Consider the following 9754-nt stretch of genomic DNA (forward strand, 5'->3'; position numbering starts at 1 on the left):
TTGCGTAAGCCCTGTGAAATTTCATCATGCAAGTCTGGAATACTCAGGTCTGGGGAGCCTGTGCCCTGGTCCTTGTGTCTTGTCTCAAAGTAGACATTGGACCCTTGTTGGTCCTAGAATTCAGTCCTTAGCTCTTTGCTGAACTTGACCTGGGTTGTAATGTTGATGGAGCAGCTGTTGTGACAGTCTGAAGCAGAAACTTGTGTAAGAATGAGGCCATCACAGAGAAACCCAGAGTCTAGCCGCAAAGAAACAAGGATTCCTGGCAGCATTATTTGAACAACCGGATCCATCTCTACCTGTAGCTAGAATGCCTAGTCCTTTGGATTATGTGTTAGTAATTCTTCTTTTGATCTTGAATGACTCAGAGTTTCTCCTTCTGAATGGAGAAAGTCCTGATGACAACAATAATGAAGACATACTGAGTTCTCTTTTGCAGTGGTCTTAATGTCTTTCCCAGTCAACCAAAAGAGTAATTAATGGGAAGTGAGAGGCCAAGGAGTCCATGTGAGTTACAGGTTAAGATTTAAGAGAAATTTGGACCATAATCCTGTTGTCCGGTTTTCATACCATGACCATCTCATCTGTTCCATTTCATCTCAGTCCCATGAAAACTTTTATAGGTAAATATGGAATATTGAGATTAGAGGTTCAATTTCAGGACTCTAGTAACTCTTGGATCTAAGCCTTTCTTCCTTCTAGTAGCCTCCCTTGCCAGTTTCTAGCCCTGCTCCCCTAACATTCCAAAGCACTGGGGACTTGCTTTTCTTTGCCTGTACCTCAATTTCCCTGTGCCAGTGTGAGGTTGATTACATTGTGAGCCCCATTTCTTAATTCCTTCTCCCCTAACACTCACTGTGGCCTCTTTGTGAATGAAACATGTTTTATTTCCCTTGATCTGGGGTTCAGCCATGTGGCTTAGCCTGACCAATGGATATGTGTGGAAATGTCAATGTGCTAATCTTAAGCTTTGGCTTCAAGTGGTCTTGCATCTCTCAGCTTGTAGTCTTGTGCCTTCGAAGACTATGCCCCAGTTATCCTATGGTCTCAGTAGAAAGAAGAAAGCTAACACTAGCCTTATGCTAAACCACTCCAATAAAATCACAGATTTGCACTACTCACCCTCCACATCTACCCTAGATGAGCAAACTGCACTGAATCTAGCAACAGCAAATGATGTCATCTCAAGATTCAGAAATTTGGGGTCATTTGTTGTAAAGCAGTTGCTAACTAATATTGACTTTGCAGTTTCTGTTATGCATGGCAATCCCTGGAGTAAGATATTTAGACTGTATCTGAGCAAAAATACTGCTACTTTCCTGATGGTAGAATTTCCAGAAAAAGCAAAGGGTGCCTAGTTTAACCAGAATCTCAAGTGAAAACTGAATGTTTTGTTATAAACATGCCCCAGGCATTAGATTCAGACAGTTGTCCCCAAATAAAACATTACCTAGACCATCTACAATCTGTGTTTGCTAACTGTGCTTGTTACTCCTTTAGTGCTCATTCTGACTAACTTTAGAGAAATGGGACACCTTACCACTCTTCACTCAAAGCTTTGGATTTATTGTTCTGTCATGCATGGGAGAGCTACTTTCAGGGAAAGCCTAGGCCCCTTGTTGGGACATAGAGACTCCTGTTTATGTATTCTCTCCAAATTCGTAGGCACAGAGGGAAAGAATAGAAAGCGTGTGGATTTGTTTATACTGCACATTCAGTTAAGTGAATCCATTCGTTCCATTTTGCACTGGATTATGAAAATATTTCTCTCCTCAATACATTGGGGGTGAAACAGAGTTGAATATCAATAGCCACGGCTTCAGATTGTGGATGGCTGCTTATCGTTGCTCAGCTCATAGGATTGCCTTTCTTACTGTTCAGTTCATTAAAGCCTTCAATTCCAGACTCAAACTCCTGTCTAAGACGCTTTCATTTTCGTTTTTGATAAACAGGTATAAATTATTTTTCTTTAATGTTATTCCAAATTGCATTGAGTTACAGTGGTGTTTTTTTCTGAAGCCTCGAAAACTTTAAAGCTTTTCTTTTCTTTCCATGGGCTTGCTAACAGCCACAACAATGCTCTCTTGGGTATACATGATCCTGCTTCAGCAAAAACTCAAGGAACTTTCTAGCAAAGGAAAAAAAAAGACTCAGGAGACATGCCTATGGTCTCTGGCCATTAGAAGCCCTGGGAGGAGAGACATAAGGTTGGCATGTGAATTCTTTGTCAGAGGGCTGGTGAACCTGTTCAGTAGGTGGGCGAGCTTGCTGCCGAGTGTGATGACTTGTGATTGACAGTTAGGAGAGAACTGGCTCTCACGAGTTGTCATCTGACTTCCACATATGCACTGTGCCACATGAGCAACTCCCCCACAAGAAACAAATAATGCATTTGCTATAAAGGCTCTATCAAGTGGTCGGAATACAGAGAACCAAGCAAACCATTCCAGATTCACTTTGAATCATTGTGTTATAAACAAGCATTACGTATCAGCTGATCCATGTGTGCTGCAGATTAGTTCTAAAATGTCCCCCAAAACTCACGTGGTGACAGTTTGGTCAGAGGTGGTAGCTATGGAAATAATTGAGCTGTGAGATTTTACCCCAGTTCATGACTAATCCATGGATGCATTCACAACTTAATGGGATATTGGAAATAATAAAAACCTCAGGAGGTGAAGGAAGTCAGTCAGTGGAGACATAATCTTGAGGGGTATGTGTATCTTGTTCCCAGCCCCCTCTCCTCCCTTCCCTTCCCACCAGCATGAAAGAAGCAGTTTTTGTTAGCTGTGCCCTTCTGCCATAATGTTCTGCTTCATCACAAGTCTAGAAACAGTGGAACCACGTGACTATGGGCTTAAATCTCTAAAGACATAGGGCAAAATAAGCATTTTCTCTTGTAGTGGGTAACCATTCCAGCTTTGACCTGGAAGTTCCAACCCCCATTGAGGCTTCGGTAATGGTCACGCCTACAAGGCGGAGCTAAGAGAGGATGTTAAGACCAGAGTTCCGGATGCTGGGGCTCTCTTTGTTCCAGGACCCTGGATGCTGGAGGTAGACGGAGCAGAGTTCTCCAGAGAACACTGCCAGCTGTGACACACCTTTCCCAGACCCTGCAACCTAACTATCCATTCATTTGTAAGTTACACCATTAAATAAACCTCCCTTTTAACTACGTGGAGTGGCTGTAATAATTTCACCAATATTCTCTCTTAAAGCTGTTCATTCCAAGTATTTCTTCACAGTGACAGAAAGCAGACTAATATAATATATAAATAGCTCTTGACCTTGACTTTGTTAGAATCCCCAAAGAAACTTTGAAAACACCATTCCCTGGGGTCTTCCTTACTTTTTCTATCTCAGTTGATGGAGTGTTGGCATCATTACAAGATCCTTAAGAGGTCTAAGGTGGAGGAAGGGAGAAGAAGCATGAACACATGTGGCAGTTTCTCAGGGGCAGACAAGCCCACAGAAGTGGGCTCCTCCATGGCCTCTTTTCTCAGCTTCAGCCCACACTATTAACAACTGCAAAGCCTGGGGGTTTCTCGACGGGCACTGAAGACTGGGTTTTGCTTTGTTTGCTCTTCATTGACTCGTTGACAAAGAGCATAAATGCACAGTATAGCTCAGAAAATTCCATTCAAAACATGATAGAGCCTTTTTTAAATGTCTACTACATGTTTAATATAGTGTAAAGTCCATGATATCAGCCCCCCATTATCCAGCACCCTGCTGCAACAATTATGTTATTTTTCTAGTCTTGTTGCTTCTAATTGTTTTTATTAGATACTTTAGAATTAATATCAGCTATTAGATCACTCACCTATATAGAATAGCATTTTTTCTCTAACACTTATTCTCTGATCAAATGACTAAAACATGTGGTTATTATTCCAGACATTGTTAAGTGTACAGTTCAGGGCTCTTTAGACACTAGATGTGTAACCATCACTGTCAGCAGTATTACTTTGTTTGCTATTGATATGATAAATACCATAAGCAAAGTCAGCTTGTGGAGGAAAGGGTTTATTTGGCTTGCACATTCTGATCACAGTCCATCACGGAGGGAAGCCAAGACAGGAACTCAAGCAGGAGTCATGGAGGGATGCTGTTTGCTGGCTCCTCCCTATGGCTTGCCCAGTTTGCCTTCTTATACAACCCAGGACCACTGGCTAAAAGGTGGCACTGCCCAAAGTAGGCTGTGCCTTCCCACACAAATTAATAACCAAGAAAATGCCCCCCACAGATATGCCCATAGGTCGATTTGCTGGATACAATTTCTCTATTGATGTTCTCTCAACCTTGATGATTCCACCTCGTACCAAACTGGCAAAACCTAACCATAACTACTATTCAAATTATTGTTGACTCCCTAGACTGAAATGTTGTATCTGTTCAGCACGAATTCTCAGTTCTCCTCTCCCAGCCCCTGGGAACTACTATGCAGCTTTCTGTTTCTAGGGATTTGACAATTCTAGGAACCTCATGAAAGTCACACAATATTTGCCCTTTTGTGTGTGGCATCTTTCGTTTAGCATATTGCCATTAAGTTTCACCCATGTTTCACTATGAAAGGCCCAAGGCTGTTCTGTAGTCAAATCCCAGTGCACTCACACCATTAGCAGGATAGAACAATATCCCTCAATGCCATCTCTCTTGGGTTCCTTCCTCTTGGACATCACAAAATATGTTATTTTAGAACTCACAACAGCTTCTGTTTCTTACTTAAGATCCACACAAGATTGCACCAGTACACATGTAGTCATGGGTGGGGGAAGGGTTCACGGGGATCTGCCCCTCCCAGGGGAGCTAATGGCAGTGTCTTTTTCTTTAGAGATGCATCCACTGCTGAATTACTCAACTCCAAAGGATAGTGTTACAACTACTCTTTTATGATTGGCCCTTGTCATACTCAGCGGGTTACAAAGCAAAATCAAGATCCAACCAAAAAGCCATAAACGTGGGTGTGAGAAGGATGCAGAGGGAGGTGGTGGGGGTGGGAGGCAGGTAGCTGAGGATGGAGGGATGGGTGTACATGTAGGAAGTTACCAATGACCAAGTTAATTTAAAACAATGTGTCGTTTTACCTTTAGTCCGTTGAAAGAATGACACACACAAGAGCCATATTGATTGTCCTGAAATATGCCTTGAGTTGTCTTTGAAGACTTGGTGTGTGGTCTGGTGTGTGTTGGTGGGGCGGGAAGTTAACAACTGGATATCATTACTTCAGACCAGTCTCAAACTTGAGATCCTCCTGCCTCAACCCTTCTAGTGCCAGAATTATAATTATGTGCCACCACACCTGGCCAGCACTGGTGTTTCTGCTGTGGCTTTTTTATGTGTTCTCATGGCCTTGGAAATCAAACCCAGATCCTTGTGCATGCAGGGAAAGGGCTCTACCCATGAGCAACCTTTTTAACCCCACTATGGCTTTTTAAAGAGGAGTGTTCAAGCGGAAGTGAGAAAAAGTAAGACTAAAATGAACAAAGATTATGCAAGATAATATAGGCCTAGAATATAGTATGTAGCTCAGAAATGACTCAGCTTTGAATAAAGGAGATGAAGGATAACGCAGAGTATGGAACTAAGATGCAAAGACCAAACCAAGAGAGAAAGCATGAGGAACCTTTCACAAAGAGAAGAAGGAGCCCTGGCCAAACTTACAAATGTCCACCTATAGCAGTTGTATATTTATTTCATACCCTCATTGGATGGACATATGCATAGGACGTGTTCTGTATCTTCAACCTCATATGCTGGATGTGAAGAAAAGTAGATCACTTGCTCCTTAGACACAGGTAAAAAAATGATACTCAAGTGACTATAACTAATATAATATAATATAATAACTGAGGTGAAACCTGGCAGTTTAGGAAAAGGTCAATCTTATTTTAAATAAGGATGAGCAGGAGTTATAATATCCAGATGGAAGACTATAGAAGAATGTGTTTTTCACAGTCTTTGATTCTGTTCCCAAACTTGCAATGTGACCTAGACACCCATCTTAACCTGTTTTGTTATGCTTTAACATAACAGTTTAGGCTGAATAATTAATATTGAAGAGAAATGTATAATGATCCCACTTCCATAATAATGTCATTAAACCATTCCTGGGGGCAAGTCTTCCTATAATTTGAATATCTCTTCAAGGCCTGCCTCTTAGTTCAGCTAAAGGAGATCAAATTTCAACATGAGTTTGGTACAGGACAAATTTCCGACCACAACACTGCTCTGCCAAGCAAGCTGGATGACTTCTGAGCCTATGTCATCCCTGTGTGACACTGCTTCTGCCCTTCTATCTTGGGATGTAGATTTTTGGAGTGGAGCCACCATCCTCCGAGGAAATCCAAGGAGGTCCCTGTTGAAATCACCAACCATGTGAGTAAGCAGGAAGTGAATGTTCCAATCTTAGAAGATCCATCCTCCCTGACACCACATAGAGAAGAAATGAACTCTCCCTGTCAAACCCTGGCAACATTACAGGCCTGTGATCAAAATAGTGCCTGCTGGCTCTTAAGCTACTATTTTAGAGGGTCCATTTATCACATAGCAATGGATAAATAAAAAGCTTAGCAAAAGATGGTACTCCTAAGGGCATTCTGATTCCAGAACCTAGATCAGCAGTTGGTAAAGAATGCCTCATTGCTCAGGTCCCCTACCTACAACTAATATATTCCCAAATGTGGCTATTGCCTACAAATGACTCCCAGCTCTGAGGCTGAAGAGAACCCTCTGGCTCAAGGTCGTGACCTTTTCAAGGATAGCCTGTACCTAATGCTCAGTTGATGCATTGATATAAAAGCTGGAAGTCTTAGTCTGACTTGGACCAACTATGAAGGACTACCAAGGCCTCAATGCCTGCTGCAGGGTCAGTCAAGGCCCAGTTGCTATTGCACATTAGCCTAACTTCTTTCTATTCACAATCTGCTTCTTTCACTTCCTCTACAAATACTATTCCTGAGAGAACCAGCCCCAAACCCTTACACACAAATCTCCACTGTGGAGTCTTCTGTAAGAGGCCCCTCTGCATTGCTGCTCTGGACTGTGATGAGAAAGAGAGTGGAATGAGATGCTTACAAAGGTGCCCAGTTGCAGGTACTCAGTGGCAGCAGTTCATGGGTAGGGTCAAGGGAACTGAATGTATGTAAACAACTTGTGCTGAATGTCTACTGCGTGTTGTGAATTCAAAGATAAAAGACAACATCAGTCTAGAAAAGTTTACCATCTAATAACAGATATAGACAAGGAAACATAAACATTCAAGACAGTGTAATAAATATTAACACAGAGGAAGAATAGATCAGGCTTGTGGGACCCTAGAGAGCCAACATTCTGAGCCTGATAATATAGAAGGTGAATTTCATGCAGGAATCAGTAAATATGGCTGAAGACACAAAACCATGGGAAATAGAAAGCAATGTAGCTAGAAAAGCTGATGGGCAAGTGGAACATACTTTACTGTATAGGAACATAAAGTGTTGCCAGCAGGTTTCAAGAAATGGATGATGGGGAGCTGGGGAGATGATGTGGTAGGTAAGAGTACTTGCTTAACAAGCATGAAACCTAAGTTCAAATCTCCACCAACCCCACAAGAACTGGGCATGGCACAAGAGTTGTAAGCCCAGCTTTTAGTGAGGTTGATGGAGACAGGCAGATCCCACGGGTTCCCTGAGTGGGCAGCCTAGTAGTAAAGGTGAGCTTCTGTTTCAGAGGAAGATTTCCTTGAGGTAATAAGTGGAGAGCAACAGAGGAAGACATCTAGTGTTCTAGCCTCTCTGTGTGTACACATATACATGTACCTGAATACTCGTGTGTACACATACACACACAGAGGAAGATATGGATCATTTAAGTCAAAACTGTGTTTTAGAAGGATCACTATGCCCACACCTTTACATATTGTGTAAAAGTGCATGGCTGGAGACAGGGAACGTGTTCAGGGTTACAATTGCAACAATCCATGTGGAAATAACGGCATTTGTCACAATCATTCAATGACTCCAAACAAAGAAAAATGGGGATTCTCTAGCCCTATTACTTGCAAACAAAACAAACAAACACCAAAAAAAATGAAACAAACAAAAACCCCACAAGCCATCCAGTCTGGGCACTTTACATTAGATGTGGATCTCTGTACTGAGAGAATTGAGCAACTGGCTGATTAATCCCATCTTCTATGCAGAGGCTGAAACAGCAGAAAAAAACAGTTTGCCAGTTTCATAAGAATGAATTAGTTCCTCTCCCCCTAGCACCCTGGAGAAAACACCAGTTCCTCAAAATGAGGACTCATGATAATTGGACACTTTCTGTGGCACCACAGCACCCAGGCTAGTGTTGAAATATTCCAGGTGACCCCAGGGAATGACTGCTCTCCTCAAATGTGCCATGGCCAGTTCAAGGACTTTGATCAAAGATGAGAACATTGATGCTCACAGCCTACTATCAAGAACAGTTAGTATGAAGCAGAGGAATGGTTCAGAGGTCAAGAGCATTGATGCTCTTACAGAGGAAGCAGGTTCAAATACTAGCTCCCAACCCCATGGTCCATGTAAGTCCTGTTTCAGAGGATCCTATGCCTTCATCTGACCTCCATGGACATCAAGCATGCATGTAATACACATATATACATGTAAACAACCACTTATACACACACATACATGAAGACAGCCACTTATACACATAAGACTGTAGCTGGAAGGTTTCTGCAGTCCTTGCCAGCCCTGCAGTGCCTCAGCTGCTTATAAAATAGTCATTCAGAGGCTTAATAGTATTTACAAACTGTATGGCAGGCTTCTTGCTAGCGAGCTCTTAGAGTTTAACTCAACCCATCTATGTATTCCATGTTCCGTGGCTTTACCTGCATCCCATTACATGTTGTTCCTAGGATGTCAGGCTGGCATCTCTCCCTCCTCTCCTTTCTTCTCTTTGTATATCTGCTTGGATTTCCTGCCTGCCTCTAAGCTGCCTTGCCATAGGTCAATGCAGCTTTATTTATCAACCAATCAGAGCAACACATATTCACAGCATACAGAAAGACTTCCCACAACATAAGACCAAACAAATAAACCTTTTTTAAAAAGAACACTTAGTTTAGCCTGAGCCAGAATTTGTTTGTCATTTCTCATTAGATTTTGTTTTGACACTTATCAGCCACTGTGTCTTGGAGCCACAGGAAAGAATCAATGGTTGAATAAATCAATACAGAGAGAATGCTCCTGGAGGTCACTTCTACTAAGTTGAGGGGAATAACCCCAATACCAGGGCTTTGTCACTGTCCCATGGGATTCAACTTCCTTAAGATTACAAGGTAGGAAATAGGCACTAGGAGAAGTTTGTGTTTTAGAAGCTACACATTATACATATATAACCAGAATTTCAGTCCACTTAGAACTTTACATTCTTAAATTAAATTTACATATGAACGTGTCTTTAAAAAAATGACATAATAAAATAGATTACGATTTTAAAAGGTCCTTCTATCTTGTTTACCTTTTCTGTTTTCAGTTTCCATGGCAAAGCAGTCAATCACTGTTTCCAGTTTCTTGCTATCTTTGCAGTTATGTCCTATGCATATGTTAAAGAATGCATATAAATATGTATTTCATACATGGCAGCATAATGCTCTATTTAAAACATTATGCATCTCACTTTTTAAAACTTAATGTATTGGGTTTTTTTTTTTTTTTTTTTTTTTTTAGTGTTAACACCTGTAGATCATTTAAAAAGCTCGCTCCTGATGAATGCTGAGGTCGTG

The sequence above is a fragment of the Onychomys torridus genome, chromosome 20 (assembly GCF_903995425.1).
Source record: "Onychomys torridus chromosome 20, mOncTor1.1, whole genome shotgun sequence".
NCBI classification, from domain to species: Eukaryota; Metazoa; Chordata; class Mammalia; order Rodentia; family Cricetidae; genus Onychomys; species Onychomys torridus.